The sequence below is a fragment of the Tachyglossus aculeatus genome, chromosome X1, assembly GCF_015852505.1.
Source record: "Tachyglossus aculeatus isolate mTacAcu1 chromosome X1, mTacAcu1.pri, whole genome shotgun sequence".
In the NCBI taxonomy this organism is placed as follows: domain Eukaryota; kingdom Metazoa; phylum Chordata; class Mammalia; order Monotremata; family Tachyglossidae; genus Tachyglossus; species Tachyglossus aculeatus.
The window spans coordinates 68587303-68603013 of NC_052101.1; the positions used below are offsets into that span (position 1 = coordinate 68587303).

Below are 15711 nucleotides of genomic sequence, written 5' to 3' on the forward strand. Positions count from 1 at the left end.
CCCCATACGGGACAGGGACTGCATCCGACCTAACTGACTTGTACTTACCCCAGCACTCAGAAAAGTGTTTGACACATAGTAAGCACTTCACAAACACCATAAAAAACAGTATTTACTGAGCACCTGTATGCAAAGCTCTATGCTAGACAGTCGAAAAACCCACCAAACAGATAAGAGATGTGATCCATGTGCCAAAGAGGCACATAATCTAAAGGGGGACATAAAGGGATGAATATGCTGTAGTTAAGAGAATTTAGAGTTATAAATGATCAAGATTAGTGAATAACTGGATCAGAAACAAATAAAGATAAAAACATGAGTGCTGAGATGGCTGATGGATGACACTCCTTCATTTGCATTTACTGAGAACTTACTGTGCGTAGAGCACAGGACTATTTGAGAGGATACATTGTTCCTGACCTTGAAGACCTTAACGGCATGACCAGGAAGTTTTGGGGGTTAATCAGGGAATGCCCACAGAAAAGTTGAAAGGAGGTTAGAGGCAGGGAAGTTGAAAGCAAAGGACAGAATTGCCTGGAAAGAAATAAGAATATGAGCTGGAATGTAGCAGGAGAGGGAGAGTAGAGAGATGGAAGGAGCCATCTGAAAGAGAATCTTGAAGCCAATGGTTAAGGTATTTTGTTTGATCTGACAGGTTTAGGGGAGCTCCTGGAGATTCGTGAAGAGGGAGCATGGCCTAGTGCATACAGCACAGATCTGGGAGTCTAGGACCTGGGTTCTAAACCCAGCTCTGCCACTTGTCTGCAAGTCACTTCACTTCTCTGGGTCTCAGGTACTTCACCTGTAAAATGGGGACTAAGACTGTGAGACCTATGTGGGAACTTGGACTGTGTCCGACCTGATTAGCTTGGATCTACCCCAGTGCTTAGCACAGTGCCTGGCACATAGTAAGTGCTTAAACACTGTTTAAAAAAAAAGAGGGAGTGGTCCAATCAGAGTTGTAGCAGGAGACACACATAGCCGTATATGATAGACTGAAAGGAGCTAGACTGTGGGCAAGAATTATGTCTTTCATCTCTAATGGATCATACTCTCTCAAGGGCTTAGTACAGGGCTCTAATAATAATGATAATGATGGCATTTGTTAAGCGCTTACTATGTACAGAGCACTGTTCTAAGCGCTGAAAAGATGGGCATTCCCTCGAGCCGGAATTGAACCAGCGACCTAAGGATAACTCTGCGCCCTGGGCAAGGGAAGCACGCTACCGTCCTCCGCTCTACCGGCTGAGCTATCGAGGGAACCTCTATATACAATCAGTACTGAAATCAATCAATCAATCGTATTTATTGAGGGCTTACTGTGTGCAGAGCACTGTACTAAGCGCTTGGGAAGTACAAGCTGGCAACATATAGAGACAGTCCCTACCCAACAGTGGGCTCACAGTCTAGAAGGGAGAGACAGAGAACAAAACCAAACATACTAACAAAATAAAATAAATTGAATAGATAGGTTCAAGTAAAATAAATAGAGTAATAAATATGTACAAACATATATACATATATACAGGTGCTGTGGGGAAGGGAAGGAGGTAAGATGCGGGGGATGGAGAGGGGGACGAGGGGGAGAGGAAGGAAGGGGCTCAGTCTGGGAAGGCCTCCTGGAGGAGATGAGCTCTCAGTAGGGCCTTGAAGGGAGGAAGAGAGCTAGCTTGGCGGATGGGCAGAGGGAGGGCATTCCAGGCCCGGGGGAGGACGTGGGCCGGGGGTCGATGGTGGGACAGGAGGGCTGAGTAGGTGCGAATGAGGTTGTCATTAATGTAACTTGGTGATAACAAGGGCCTTTTTCCCGGGGTGGGGGGTGGCGGGGGGAGAGTCAGTCAGGACCGGACCGGGAAGGGGGGTTGGGCGGCACTATAAGGAAGGTCGCTTAAGGGGGGGGGGGGGGAGGGGCGGCTGAAATACCACAGAAATAAAAAAAAATGGTCTTGAAGAACCATTGTGTGGAACTAGTAAAAGCCAAAGCATCTGGGTCAATAAGCAGGGGACTCCAAACGTATCATTTTGCAACTACCCAAAGATAGCAAAGGTTTGCTAAGGAATACACAGATGAAAAGAATGTTGGGAGATAATGCAAAGCAGAAAATGTGCTCCCAACATAACACTGTGTTCTACTTAGGTCTAAGATGTATGTTGTCAAAAGAACATCCCCTAATGGTGTCGGATACAAAATGTGTACTGAAAACAGGCATTATGGAAGAACTGAGTTTAGTACTATCTACTGTGTTACAATTCCTACTTTTTTAATGGTATTTGCTGAGTGCTTACTAGTTGCCAGGTACTGTTCTAAATGCTGGGGTAGATACAAGCTAATCAATTTGGACACAGTTCCTGTCCCACAGGGGGCTCACAGTATTAGTCCCCATTTTACAGATGAGGTAGCTGAGGCACAGAAAGAAGTGACTTGCTCAAGGTCACACAGCAGACAAGTGGCTGAGATAGGATTAGAACCCAGGTCCTTCTGACTCCCTAGCCCGCACTCTATCCACTAGGCCACGCTGCTTCCCTATTGCTTTTCACCTTTCAGAAGCCTATAAATTTACCCTCAGGAACATTCTCCAAGTTATCTATAAGAATATCCAATCAAAAAAGATTGAGTTCAAAGCTGCATTTTTTTTTAAATAAGTAACTTGGGAACACCATGCTGGGTCAAACCTGTAGTTCCTCCAGTACAGTATTTCTATTTCTGAAGGTGGCGTCAACAGATGTGCCAGAACAAGTGTGATGGAGAGGAAGCATGTCCTGGTAGAAATAGCATGGGGCTGGGACTCAAGAGACCTGGGTTCTAGTCCTGGAACTACCATTGGCCTGCAGGGGGACCTTAGACATATCACTTGACCTTACTGGGCCTCAGTTTTCTCACCTGCAAAATGGGGATAAGAGTGTGAGTCCTGTGTGGGGCAGGGACTTTGTCCAATCTGGTTGTTTTGTATCTATCCCAGTGCCTAGCACGTAGTAAACACTTAATAAACCCCATAATTACTATGATGATGAAGATCATGGTCATCTTTGACATCTACCCTCGTGGTTAGGAATAAACTTTCTAAAGGGTCTAACTTTTCCCAATCTACAATGTCATTAAGTATAACTGATTCATGAGAGAAAAAAAAAAATCAATGGGATTTTAGGATTTCCAGCTACCTCATTTCCTCCTTGTCTCTAGGTTTCTTCTACTCATTTATTCAACAGGCACTTGAGAGAGTACAATAAAAAGACATGATTCCTGCTCTCAAAGAGCTTAAATTTTAAACTGATTTCCTGTTCTCTCTTTCTCCTAACTCATTCTTTTTTCTCTTTCCTTGTCCATCTCACCTTCCTCTCTTCCTGATTTCGACTTTCTTACAAAAACAATAGTATTTTTAAGTGCTTACTATTTGCCAAACACTGGGTTTGATGAAAAATAATCAGATCGGACACAGGTCCTTTAACACATGGGGCTCAGTCTCCCCACTGACTCTCCTCTTTCCATCTCTCTTCTCTTTTCTCCATTGGCCATTTCCTTGTCTCCTTAGCCCTGTATTTTTCTCTCCTCCTACTTACCTATTTTTGTCCATCTTTTCCACCTATTCCCTAGTCCTGTTCTAAAGTAATGGTAAATGGTCTCTGATATATTGTGTACAATGAATTTATAGCTATAGAATCCTGTACAATAACAATCAACTGGGGAAAAGTGTTCTAAATAATCCCTTCTACAGCAATAATCAATTTTTGCAGACAAGACATTAAAAATGAAACTGAATATGTAAACTGAAGCCTTCAGTAGACCCTAGCTAGTGTTCTCTTTGGAACTGTTTGAACTGATCATAAAATCCCTGGTGCTAAAAGAGTGGCAAAGTTCATGACAAAAGTAAAAAGTTAAAGAAACATAGCTCTAGGTGATAGTGGACATCACCTATTTTTGATCATGATAAACATCATACATTACAAAGTAAGTTTGAGTAACAGTTCTACCAGAATGAGTGTTTCCACTACACATTTTGGCGAGCATGCTGTTAGGAATTTAGGGAGTGTTTGTCCACCAATGTGAGCCTGTCTGGATCCCGCATGCCACCGTGTTTGGAAGAAACAGCTTGTATGCATGGGCTTGCGTGCGACATTGACCACAATTAGTATTACGGTGCACGTTTTCCTTAACTCAGAGTTTTGTAAGAACATAGTCCACGTGTTACAAGAGAAATGGGTGCACTTGTGTATTCTTTCCATGGCACTTAGCCCCTTCTTTGGTGTAAAAGTACCAAAAGATGTAACATACAACTACGCAGTTATTATAGCACATGATCTACAAATTTTGTAGTCAGTTCACCCCAAACACAGGTTTTCATTACAAGTTTCAGATAAACCACTAACCACTACTGTGGACAAAGGATTGCTCTTCTGACAATGAACATCTGACTGGATGCAACATGCTGTGGTGTCAGAAGAATCGGCTTGGCACATGGGCTCAACGTCAGACATGGCATACAGCGGGTGTTTGTGAATGTTCTGCCATGTACTGCCATGCTCCAATTGGCACTGGTTAATACAGCCCATGAAAACAGCAGGTTAAGCAAAAGTGAGCTCCAAGAAATACAATTTCCCTCAAGAAATACTGTAAAATCCATTAGTACACTCCCAAGATCCAAAAAATTGACCCAAACAATATTGAAAAACTCTGATTAAAAACACCAGCAAAGTGACATGATCAATTCAAAACGCAAATAGGTGCCAGTAATAAAAGATTTCAAATTGGATAGCTTTTATGTATACACATATAATCACTTAATTTTCAGTGTTATCTTTAACATCCTATTCAATAAAAATGTGCCACATACTAGCAGACTAGACAGCTGTCATTATCTATGCAAAATAATCTGTCAATATCTGAAGCTACACTGAATTTTTTAAAAATGGTATTAGTTAAGCACTTAGTATGTGCCAGGCACTGTATTAAGCGCTGGGGTAGGTACAGTCTGGTTGGGCACAGTCCCTGTCCCACATGGGCCTCACAGTCTTAGGAGGTAACTGAGGCACAGAGAAGTGAAGTGACTTGCCCAAGGTCACACAGCAGGCAAGTGGCAGAGCTGGGACAAGAACCCAGGTCCTTCTGATCCTTCTGACTTCCAGGGGCCGTACTCTATCCACTAGGCCTCACTGCTTCTCTGAAATGGGCCTTAAATTATCCATTCAAGTCAGTCAAGATACTTCAAGGTTTGAGGGGGAGAGGAAGAAGGAGAAAGTGCATAAATCGAGGTAAATATTGGTGTTCTCTCAAAGTGAGGAAGCACTGTCTGAAAGAAGTGAAGAGCACTTCACGGGCACACCGAAAACTGAAGGTTGAAGCAGACTAATAAAGCAAAGGTGAGGAGTAAGGAGCACAAATCTGCTGCCCAGCTTAACCCCCTGGGGAAAATGAGAAAAGAAAAAACAGGTGCCTAGGCCCTAAGTCGGTAACTTAAAAGCAACTTAAAAAGGTACCCAAGTCTTATAGAACAGTGCTTGGCACATAGTAAGTGCTTAACCAATGCCATCATTATTATTTTCAGATCTCTCTGAAAATGTAAATATTAGTTTTATTATTCCAGTCCCTAGTTTTAAAAAATACCCAAAATCTTAAAATGTCAACCTGTACATGAAGCCTTCCTAAAACTAATTTTGACAAAGCAATAGCCTTAATTCTAATATCTATAGAACATTTATTAGTGATGACACCTCAAACGTTTGATAGACCAGTTGACTGAAATTTTATTTTAAAGATAAGGCCAACAATCCTAACTCTATGCAACTCTAATTGGCCACAGTCAATCTTAAAAACAAAATGCGTACTGCAAGGTGCCAAAATAACAAAAGGGAAACCAAAGTGGAAAAAACCCTGAAAATATTTATAATTAAACCACCAGCATGCAGGTGGCACACAAGCTCAAGTTCAATGGAGTCTGAAAGTTACAAATCCACTTTCATTCATTCAAGAAATAAAACCTTACTTATTTTCTGTCTTTGCTGTTTTCATCTATCTTCTCACCTTATAATGTTCAGCTCTCCCAGACACATCAACACCCTAAAAATCATTTCATTTTAGAAATCAGTGGTTTCAGTGAGAAAAAACTCAAACATGTATGGAAGGGATAAGAATGCTATCTCTAGTAACCCTATTTTACACCATTCTAGATTCTTTAGTTTTCATCATCGTGATGTATTTCAAAATATTTTCTTTTTCTGTTGTGAGAAAACATAATAATAATAATAATGATGATGATAAAATTCAGAAGATGCAAAGGTACTTTTGATTCAACACTGGAAAACAGATACTTAAAAAATAATTACGTATTGCAAAGAGTTAAGTTTTAGCCAATCACAAACCCTGGTGTTCAATTTATCAATTGTATTTTTTTATGGTATTCGTTAAATGGTTACTATGTTTCAAACACTGTTCTAAGCACTGGGGTAGATACAAGTTAATTAGGTTGGACATCGTCCCTATCCCGCACGTGGCTCACAAAGTAGGAGGGAGAACACTGAGCATTTACAGTGTGAAGATACTGTACTGAACACTTGAGAGAGTACAATCGGAGTTGGTAATAATAATAATAACAATGGCATTTGTTAAGTGCTTACTATGTACAAAGCACTGTTCTAAGCACTGGGGGGATACAAAGTGATCAGGTTGTCTCATGTGGGGCTCACAGTCTTAATCCCCCTTTTACAGATGACGTAACTGAGGCTCAAAGAAGTTAAGTGACTTGCCCAAGGTCACACAGCAGACATGTGGTGGATCCGGGATTAGAACCCATGACCTCTGACTCCGGTAGACACATTTCCTCTCCACAATGAGCTTACAGTCTAAAGGGGACTAATTAATACCTAAAGTTCAAGATGATTGATCTTAAACTTCTAAAATACTGAAGGCACGCGGCAGAAAGGAAATTGGGAAATTTCTAGAGATCTATACGCCAGTTGTAAATACTGAAATGACAATGCATTCCTCATACTATTCTATGCTAAATGCTTAAATTTAAAAAAAAATGGCAAAATTACCACAGAAGCTCTGGTGGAATTTGCGTTTAATGTGCCATTAGAAAAGACTCCCTCCAAAAAGAATACGTCAGTATTAAATCAATCAATCAATTGTATTTATTGAGCACTTACTGTGTGCAGAGCACTGTACTAAGCGTTTGGGAAGTACAAGTTGGCAACACATAGGGACGGTCCCTACCCAACAGTGGGCTCACAGTCTAGAAGGGGGAGACAGAGAACAAAACATATTAACAAAATAAAATAAATAGAATAGATATGTACAAGTAAAATAAATAGAGTAATAAATACAAACATATATACATATATACAGGTGCTGTGGGGAAGGGAAGGAGGTAAGGTGGGGGGGATGGAGAGGGGGTCGAGGGGGAGAGGAAGGAGGGGGCTCAGTCTGGGAAGGCCTCCTGGAGGAGGTGAGCTCTCAGTAGGGCCTTAAAGGGAGGAAGAAAGCTAGCTTGGCGGATGTGGGGAGGGAGGGTATTCCAGGCCACGGGGATGACGTGGGCCAGGGGTCGATGGCGGGACAGGCGAGAACGAGGCACGGTGAGGAGATTAGCAGCAGAGGAGCGGAGGGTGCAGGCTGGGCTGTAGACGGAGAGAAGGGAGGTGAGGTAGGAGGGGGCGAGGTGATGGACAGCCTTGAAGCCCAGGGTGAGGAGTTTCTGCCTGATGAGTACGTTGATTGGTAGCCACTGGAGATTTTTGAGGAGGGGAGTAACGTGCCCAGAGCGTTTCTGGACAAAGACAATCTGGGCAGCGGTGTGAATCAATCAATCAATCAGTCGTATTTACTGAGCGCTTACTGTGTGCAGAGCACTGTACTAAGCGCTTGGGAAGTACAAGTTGGCAACACATAGAGACAGTCCCTACCCAACAGTGGGCTCACAAGTCTAAAAGGGGGAGACAGAGAACAAAACCATACTAACAAAATAAACTAAATAGAATGGATATGTACAAGCAAAATAAATAAATAAATAAATAAATAGAGTAATAAATATGTACAAACATATATACATATATACAGGTGCTGTGGGGAAGGGAAGGAAGTAAAATAAAGAGTAATAAATATGTACAAACATATATACATACAGGTGCTGTGAAGAAGGGAAGGAGGTAGGACGGGGGGGGATGAGACTGTCTCCAACCCAATTTGCTTATGCCCACCCCAGTGCTTTGTACAGTGCCTGGCACATAGTAAGCGCTTACCAAATACTAATTATTAAATGGCGGGGTGGGAATTCAAACGCAGGTCCTCTGCCTCCGAGGCCTGTGCCCTTTCTAGTAGGCCACGCAGTGATCCCGGGGATTGCTCCGAAACCTCCTCCTCGGAGCATCATCATCATCATGGATTGAAGTGGGGAGAGACAAGAGGATGGGAGATCAGAGAGGAGGCTGATACAGTAGTCCAGACAGGATAGGATGAGAGCTGGAACGAGCAGGGTAGCAGTTTGGATGGAGAGGAAAGGGCGGATCTTGGCAATGTTGCGGAGCTGAGACCAGCAGGTTTTGGTGACGGCTTGGATGTGAGGGGTGAATGAGAGAGCGGAGTCGAAGATGACACCAAGGTTGTGGGCTTGTGAGACGGGAAGGATGGTAGTGCCGTCAACAGTGATAGGAAAGTCAGGGAGAAGGCAGGGTTTGGGAGGGAAGACAAGGAGTTCAGTCTTGGACATGTTGAGTTTTAGGTGGCGGACAGACATCCAGATGGAGATGTCCTGAAGGCAGGAGGAGATGCGAGCCTGGAGGGAGGGGGAGAGAGCAGGGGCAGAGATGTAGATTTGGGTGTCATCAGCGTAGAGATGATAGTTGAAGCCGTGGGAGCGAATGAGGTCACCAAGGGAGTGAGTGTAGATCGAGAACAGAAGGGGACCAAGAACTGATCCTTGAGGAACCCCCACAGTAAGGGGATGGGAGGGGGAGGAGGAGCCTGCAAAAGAGACTGAGAATGAACGACCGGAGAGATAAGAGGAGAACCAGGAGAGGACAGAGTCTGTGAAACCAAGGTTGGATAGCGTGTTGAGAGAAGGGGGTGGTCCACAGTGTCGAAGGCAGCTGAGAGGTCGAGGATTAGGATAGAGCATGAGCCGTTTGATTTGGCAAGCAGGAGGTCATCGGTGACCTTTGAGAGGGCAGTTTCCGTGGAATGTAGGGGACGGAAGCCAGACTGGAGGGGGTCGAGGAGAGAGTTGGTGTTGAGGAAAGGCACACCAATCACACAAAGAGGAAAAAGGGAAAGGGTGTGGAAAAAGGATTGGCAATACCCCCCAAATATAGCTATTCACCCTGTACAGGAGCTGCAAAACAGGTGGGGGAATGGAGGGAATAAAGCTGAAACTTGGCACTAAAGGAAGATGCTAAGGCAGTCCACCTATGGATGAAACCACACACACACACCGGCGCCGCATGCGCGCACGTGTGCAAAACATACTGCAGGAATAGGCTGATCATGCATGTCTATTCAGTATCAGATTTTTGCACACGTCCTGGGCAAATTTAAGGAAATACACAACTGTCCTGGTGTAAGGACTCTCATGGTTAAACTGGTCAGCCTAACTCGAACCCACTCCCAAATGCTCTTGTTCCCTTTCGACACTTGGCTTTCCCCATCCAAATGAACCTGTTTAATTTGGGGCCCTACATAGTCCCCCTCTAGACTTAAAGCTCGTTGCGGGCAGGGAGCGTGTCTACCAACTCCATTGCATTGTACTCTCCCAGGTGATTGTACAGTGTTCTGTTCTGGACTGTGTCCAACTCGATTTGCTTGTATCTACCCCAGCACTCAGTCCAGTGCCTGGCACATAGTAAGCACTTAACAAATACCATCTTTTTTTTTTTCTGCTCACAGTAAGCACTCAATAAATACCATCAATCGATTGATTTTAGAGGCTAGAATGCCAAGGGACCGAAAGCCCGCTTCCGTACCTGTCTCCCCATGCTCACAGTTGCCACGGTGCAAAGGAAAGTGCACAAGGTAGGGACAGCACCTCAGTTTTCACAAAAATATGGTCAGCTTAATCAGAAATGAAAGGGAAAACAAGTAATACAGATCTAGTTTGCAGCATGCAGGGTCAACTCACATTTGCCCTCGGTAGTACTGTGAAAATAAACAAGAACTTCAAGCCTGAGTACCTTTGGTAGCACATCCAGTCCTCCTACAGCATGGAGTCCGCATTCTTGCTAAACCTAGCGTTACGTAAAACTCCCCTTGTAGCGTTCAATCCATTTGGCACCCCATGTGTGTACGCAAGCCGAGTGTTGTTGGCAAAAATCTCCCTTCACTCTGTCATTACCTTCTGTCCAAAATCCATGAAGGGAACACGCATTCGGGCCTAACCATGCAATTGCATCGCTTCACCTAAAACTAAAATGCTACAAAATCCAGTCTTATCTCCCTAGGTAGAACTAGCTCAAGTAAGAAAATAGGCAATATAATAAAGTTAGGATAAAAGAACAATGCTTAGATCTGGTAGAACCAGAGGTCAGTGGAAAACGTCAAACTGAAAATAAAATGTAACTAACCAATCTAGCAGCCTGTTCCTGTATGGTTTACTCTAACAGGTGGGGTGAGTGTTAAGGTGGACTTTAGAACAAACTACCTTGCCAACAGTGTAAGCTTCTAATTTTCTAATGGGCTAAACGACAAATGGGCCAGGGGCGAGTGGCTCAGCCACTCCAAAGGTCAAATGAGTTCACGTGCGATTCTGGACCCCCCCCCCCCCCTCAAATTTAGCACCTTACTGACCACACCCCGCACCTCCATGGGAAGGGTTCAGCAACCCACCTTCTTAAAAGCCACTCCTCATTTCATCTGCTGGATGACTCCACAAGTGACTATACTTGGGGTTAGCAGACAAATAAGCCTGGCACCTGTTCAAAATGGCAAAAGTGAAAGCTCGCTGGGTTTACAGAAAATTGAAACTAAAACTTCTAGATTACAGGGCTCAGTGTGCATTCTTCACGAACTGATTTAATGTATATACATCTCTGGAGGAAAAGCTCTTGGACAGGAGAAAGCACAGACAATGACGTTCCCTAAGACCCAGACGAGTTAAAAAAGAAAAATGGAGGAAAATAAAAAGATAGTAAAAAGGTGTCAGTGGCTAATGATGCTACTTCTAAGGAATATAACATAACTTCCTAAGCCAGAATACTTGGCTTCTCTGCCAAAAATGTCAGGGTCAACAAATACCGGTGTAACGACATAGTAAACTGTAACAGTACTAGTCCATTGTAAACAATATTGAAGCCAACAACTTAAATGTTGGTCATAATTTATAGATATTTTTCAATGCCATACTGCTTTCCTAGTACTATGGCATAGCTATACAATTTTTATGGTATTTATTAAGCACTTACTATGTGCCAGGCGCTGTACTAAGAACTGGAGTAGATATAAGCTAATCAAATTGGACACAGTCCATGTCCCACATGGAGTTTACAGCCTCAATCCCCATTTTCAGACAAGGTAACTGAGGAACAGAGAAGTGAAGTGATTTGCCCAAGGTCACACAGCAGACAAGTGACATATATTGATGCTGGTTAAAAGAGTGGTGAACTACCCCTAGCATGTGAATCAAATGTAGCATGTCAAGCCAGGCTGGGCTGTCGGCCCAGTGTTCAGACATCAACAACCATATCAACTGCCATGCTAGTTCCACGGCTACTTCTGGAACTTTTGCCCTGTCACTTCCGAAACAAACCTACATCCCTCTCGTGGAGCTCTGAATGGGTTAAAAATCTGGGGCTAGGCCTGGCCTAAGACAAGCATGAAAAACCCAAACCCTAGCCAACCCAGGATCCACGGAGGTTAGGGTCACACATGCACGTGTCACATATGTATGACCATCCCCAAACGTTGCTGTAAATTAATGGCCGGTGGGTATATAAAGACGCCTGCACATACAGTGCCGTTGTTGGGTAGGGACCGTCTCTATATGTTGCCAACTTGTGCTCTGCACATAGTAAGCGCTCAATAAATACGATTGAATGAATGAACTGCACACGTGCAGCAGCTGACTTATGGTGCCATGCCAATAGAGTGATCATTTGTCTGGTTTTACATAGGACACCTCAGGACACATATACAGCATTGGACATCTTTATGTCCTGTGTATTTATTTTTTAAACACCCAACTTCATTCCGCCTCAGCTTTCGTCATCAAGTCCCATGGCTTGGAAGCACTAATTCTACAAGCAATACTTAGTTAAGCTCATTTTGCCTTCTTTCCCAATAGAGATTGGGAAAATCCAGTGCTACCTTATCGAAAGTCTCCAAATTTGGGCAATCTAAAGGTACAACTCCATTAACGGAGATGTCAATTAGGTCATGAAGAGTCATCGATATAAACCCCCTTCATTTATTTCTTGAATACCTCATTTTGAAAAATAATACTTTGGCTATTTTTGATGTGGAACAAGGATATATTCTCTGGGAAAATAGACAGCTATGCGCTTTCAGTAAAAGGCTCTCTGACCGTATTATTGGGCATTGTGAATATTTCCCAATTCTTGACTTTCTTTGTAATAAAGGCCAGGGCTCATAAGGTTATCGGCTAAACTTCCAAAGCATTGGAGTCCAACCTCCTGAACACAGAGTCATATGTGGGGGCAGTCACTCTCTCTCTCTCGCTCTCCGAGGAAGACAAGAGGGTGCACAGTATGTTGAGCCCCTCTTTAACCCTCTGGGCCAGTGTAACAGAAAAATAATTTCACACCCTGAGACCTCCCAGCTTCACTTGCAGACCCCATCCAGTCCCACTGCCAGCAGTCCCCCAAAGCCCTTCCCTTTGTTCTGCCCAGCTCACATTCTCCCGCCCAGAGTGGTCTACTGGAGAGAGCACAAGCCCGGGAGTCAGAAAGACCTGGGTTCTAATCCCCGCTCTACCACTTGCCTGCTGTGTGACCTTGGGCAAGTCACTTCACTTCTCTGGGCCTCAGTTCCTCATCTGGAAAATGAGGATAAAGACTGTGAGCCTTATGTGAGACATGGACTGTGTCCAGCCTGGTTACTTTGTATCTGCCCCAGCACTTACAACAAAATCCTGGCACGTAGTGAGTGCTTAACAAATACCTTTAATAACAAACAAAAACGCCTCCCTTTTCAGTCTCTTCCTTCACTCACCCCTCGGCTGTCCATCTGACCTTTCTTACCTCGAAGTCAGTCTTCACATGCAGTTGGGGATGGGGGAACTGGGTTTGCTGTGGCAGACAGCAGAGCCATGGTAACTGTGGGAACATAACAGCCCAAGGCAGATGTGGAGAGGAATGGGGGTCCTACAACACTTGGAGTGAGATGGGAAGTGGGGGCCTGGCCTAAGATGGTGGGAAGTTTGTGGGTCCTGAGGCGGTAGGGAGAGACATCTGGGGCCCTAAATTGGCTAACACTATACAGCTCACGGCTACTCTCTGCCTTCTCCTACGTATGCCAGTGCCTCTGCCTCTGTTGCTGTATTTTCTAAATGCAGCAGGATTACCCTGTCATCATTCCTTGATTTTACAAATTTCACTAATGGATAAGTGCATTTGTGGCACCCTGCACATCATTTCTCTGCTTTTCTCTATTTAGAAGAAAATATTTTTACAAAAAATTTTTGGAAAAAGATGAAAACGCAATCCTTAACTCTGCAGATTTATTACTGTAAAAAAACCCCTACAAACCTTAGAACGGTCCTATCTGAGAATAAATGGCTGAGCACTAACATTCCATTCTTGCATTTCTGAAGGCAAAGGATAAAACAAGTGTTCAATCTGTTCTCCTTTCTACATGAAGAAACAAGTTATTTAACTTGTTATGTGATCTTGGGTTAATCACTTTACCTCAGGTCATTCAGCAAATTCAGTGACACAGCAAGATTTTGAGTCACTACTACTACTACATCTTCCTGTGTGAGACTTTAGCCTGAAACAGTCTGATAATTGGAGAGGCAAAAACACCTTGACACAATTTGAGTTCTTCCAACTGTAGTATTAGATGTTCACAACTATCCAGTAGCAATAGCCGTAGTTACGCAAAAGCAGGTTGTCCTATAATTTCAAAACATACTCTCACTGATCTGCATGTTGGAAAAACCTAAGGTACACACATTATTTATGAGTGAAACACTTTTGCCCACACCACTCACTGTTTAACAATTACACAGATGAAAATGGACGGCAATATTGACAAGTGAGAAGTTGTCCCACCCTAACCCCCGCCCCTGGCCCATTAATCTCCTCTTCGGCCCGGGGAAAGATTCAAGCAGCAGCAGCCTGAATTCTCCACCTCTCCCCTTAGTCTCTTCACAGGACTCTGCACATTAGTAAGCGCTCAACAAATACGACTGATTAATCGACCTCCATGGTCTACAATGCAGGAGAGAAAGTTGCCCCATCCCCAAGCCACTAAGATTCCCATTAGCCCCTGCTCCAGCCCAGGAAGGGCTCAAACAGCAGTAGCATAAGAGGCCTTTTCAACTTTTTTTTTAAAAAAAAAACGTTACTTGTGTCAGGCACTCTACTAAATCCTGGGGTAGATACAAGATAATCGGGTTGCATACAGTCCGTGTTCCACATGGGGCTCACAGTCTTCATCCCCATTTTTTTGGCAGACAAGGTAACTGAGGCCCGGATAACTTAAGTGACCTTCCCAAATTCACAGAGCAAGGCCAGGATTAGAACACAGGTCCTCTGTCTCCCAGGACCATACTCTTTCTGCTAGGCCACATGCTGCTTCGTAAAGCACTAGGAAAAGTCACAGCAGTCAGTGGTCACAATGGGCTCTGTGCTTCAATTACCTCATCCCAGACCATCCCAACCATCATCAGTCCTATTTACTGAGCGCTTACTGTGTGCAGAGCACTGTACTATGCACTCGGGAGAGCACAATATAACAGCGTTGGTAGATACGATCCCTGCCCACAACGAATTTACAGTCCAGAGGACCATCATCTATCTCAGTACTTCGGCCCACTGCAACCCTTGGGCACTCACAACCTCCTACAACACTTTTAAACATCTTGATTTGCATACTCAACTTTTTAAGCACTTCTCCCTCGGTATCTGTACTTTATGCTCTTCCTGTCTCCCCCAACTGACCTGCAAACTATATGTGGGCAGGGATCATGGCTTCATACAGCATCCTGCATACAGTAAACACTCAAATACGATTGATTCCTCTATTGTACCCTACCAAGCACTTAGTACAGTACTCTGCACCCAGAAGGCACTCAATAAATACTACTGAGTGGTTGCTTTTGGAGGCATTTCATAATAAGAAGAATTGTGGAATGTATTAAGCACTTACTATGTACCAGACACTGTACTATGCGCTGGGGTGGATACAAGCAAATCAGATTGAAAACAGTCCCTGTCCCACGTGGGGCTCACACTCTTAATCCCCATTTTACAGATTAGGTAACTGAGGCACAGAAAAGTGAAGTGACTTGCCCAAGGCCACACAGCAGACATGTGGCTTAGCTGGGATTCAAACGCATGACCTTCTGACTTTCTCTTTTCACTACACCATGCTGCTTCCTTTGTGCTGTGCATCTGCCAAACAAAATGAGTTACCCTATGGCAAGTTATAGTATCCAAATGGATACTGGTATAACTTTCCACTGAATTAATTTGGGCCCCTCAAAGTTACAGTCTAAGAGGGGAGGAAATAATTTCCCTCTTTTTAAAAATACATACATTTCACATGTCATA

The 15711-nt window shown here is 43.8% G+C and overlaps 1 non-coding gene across 1 annotated transcript; it reads right to left on the reverse strand.

The window, feature by feature from the left end:
• Positions 1 to 1158: 1158 nt before the first annotated feature.
• TRNAY-GUA lies at positions 1159 to 1260 on the reverse strand. The gene is made up of 2 exons: positions 1224 to 1260; positions 1159 to 1194 (listed from the first exon to the last, which is right to left on the reverse strand). It is a non-coding gene; the product is annotated as a tRNA-Tyr (tRNA).
• Between the last annotated feature and the right edge of the window lie 14451 nt (positions 1261 to 15711).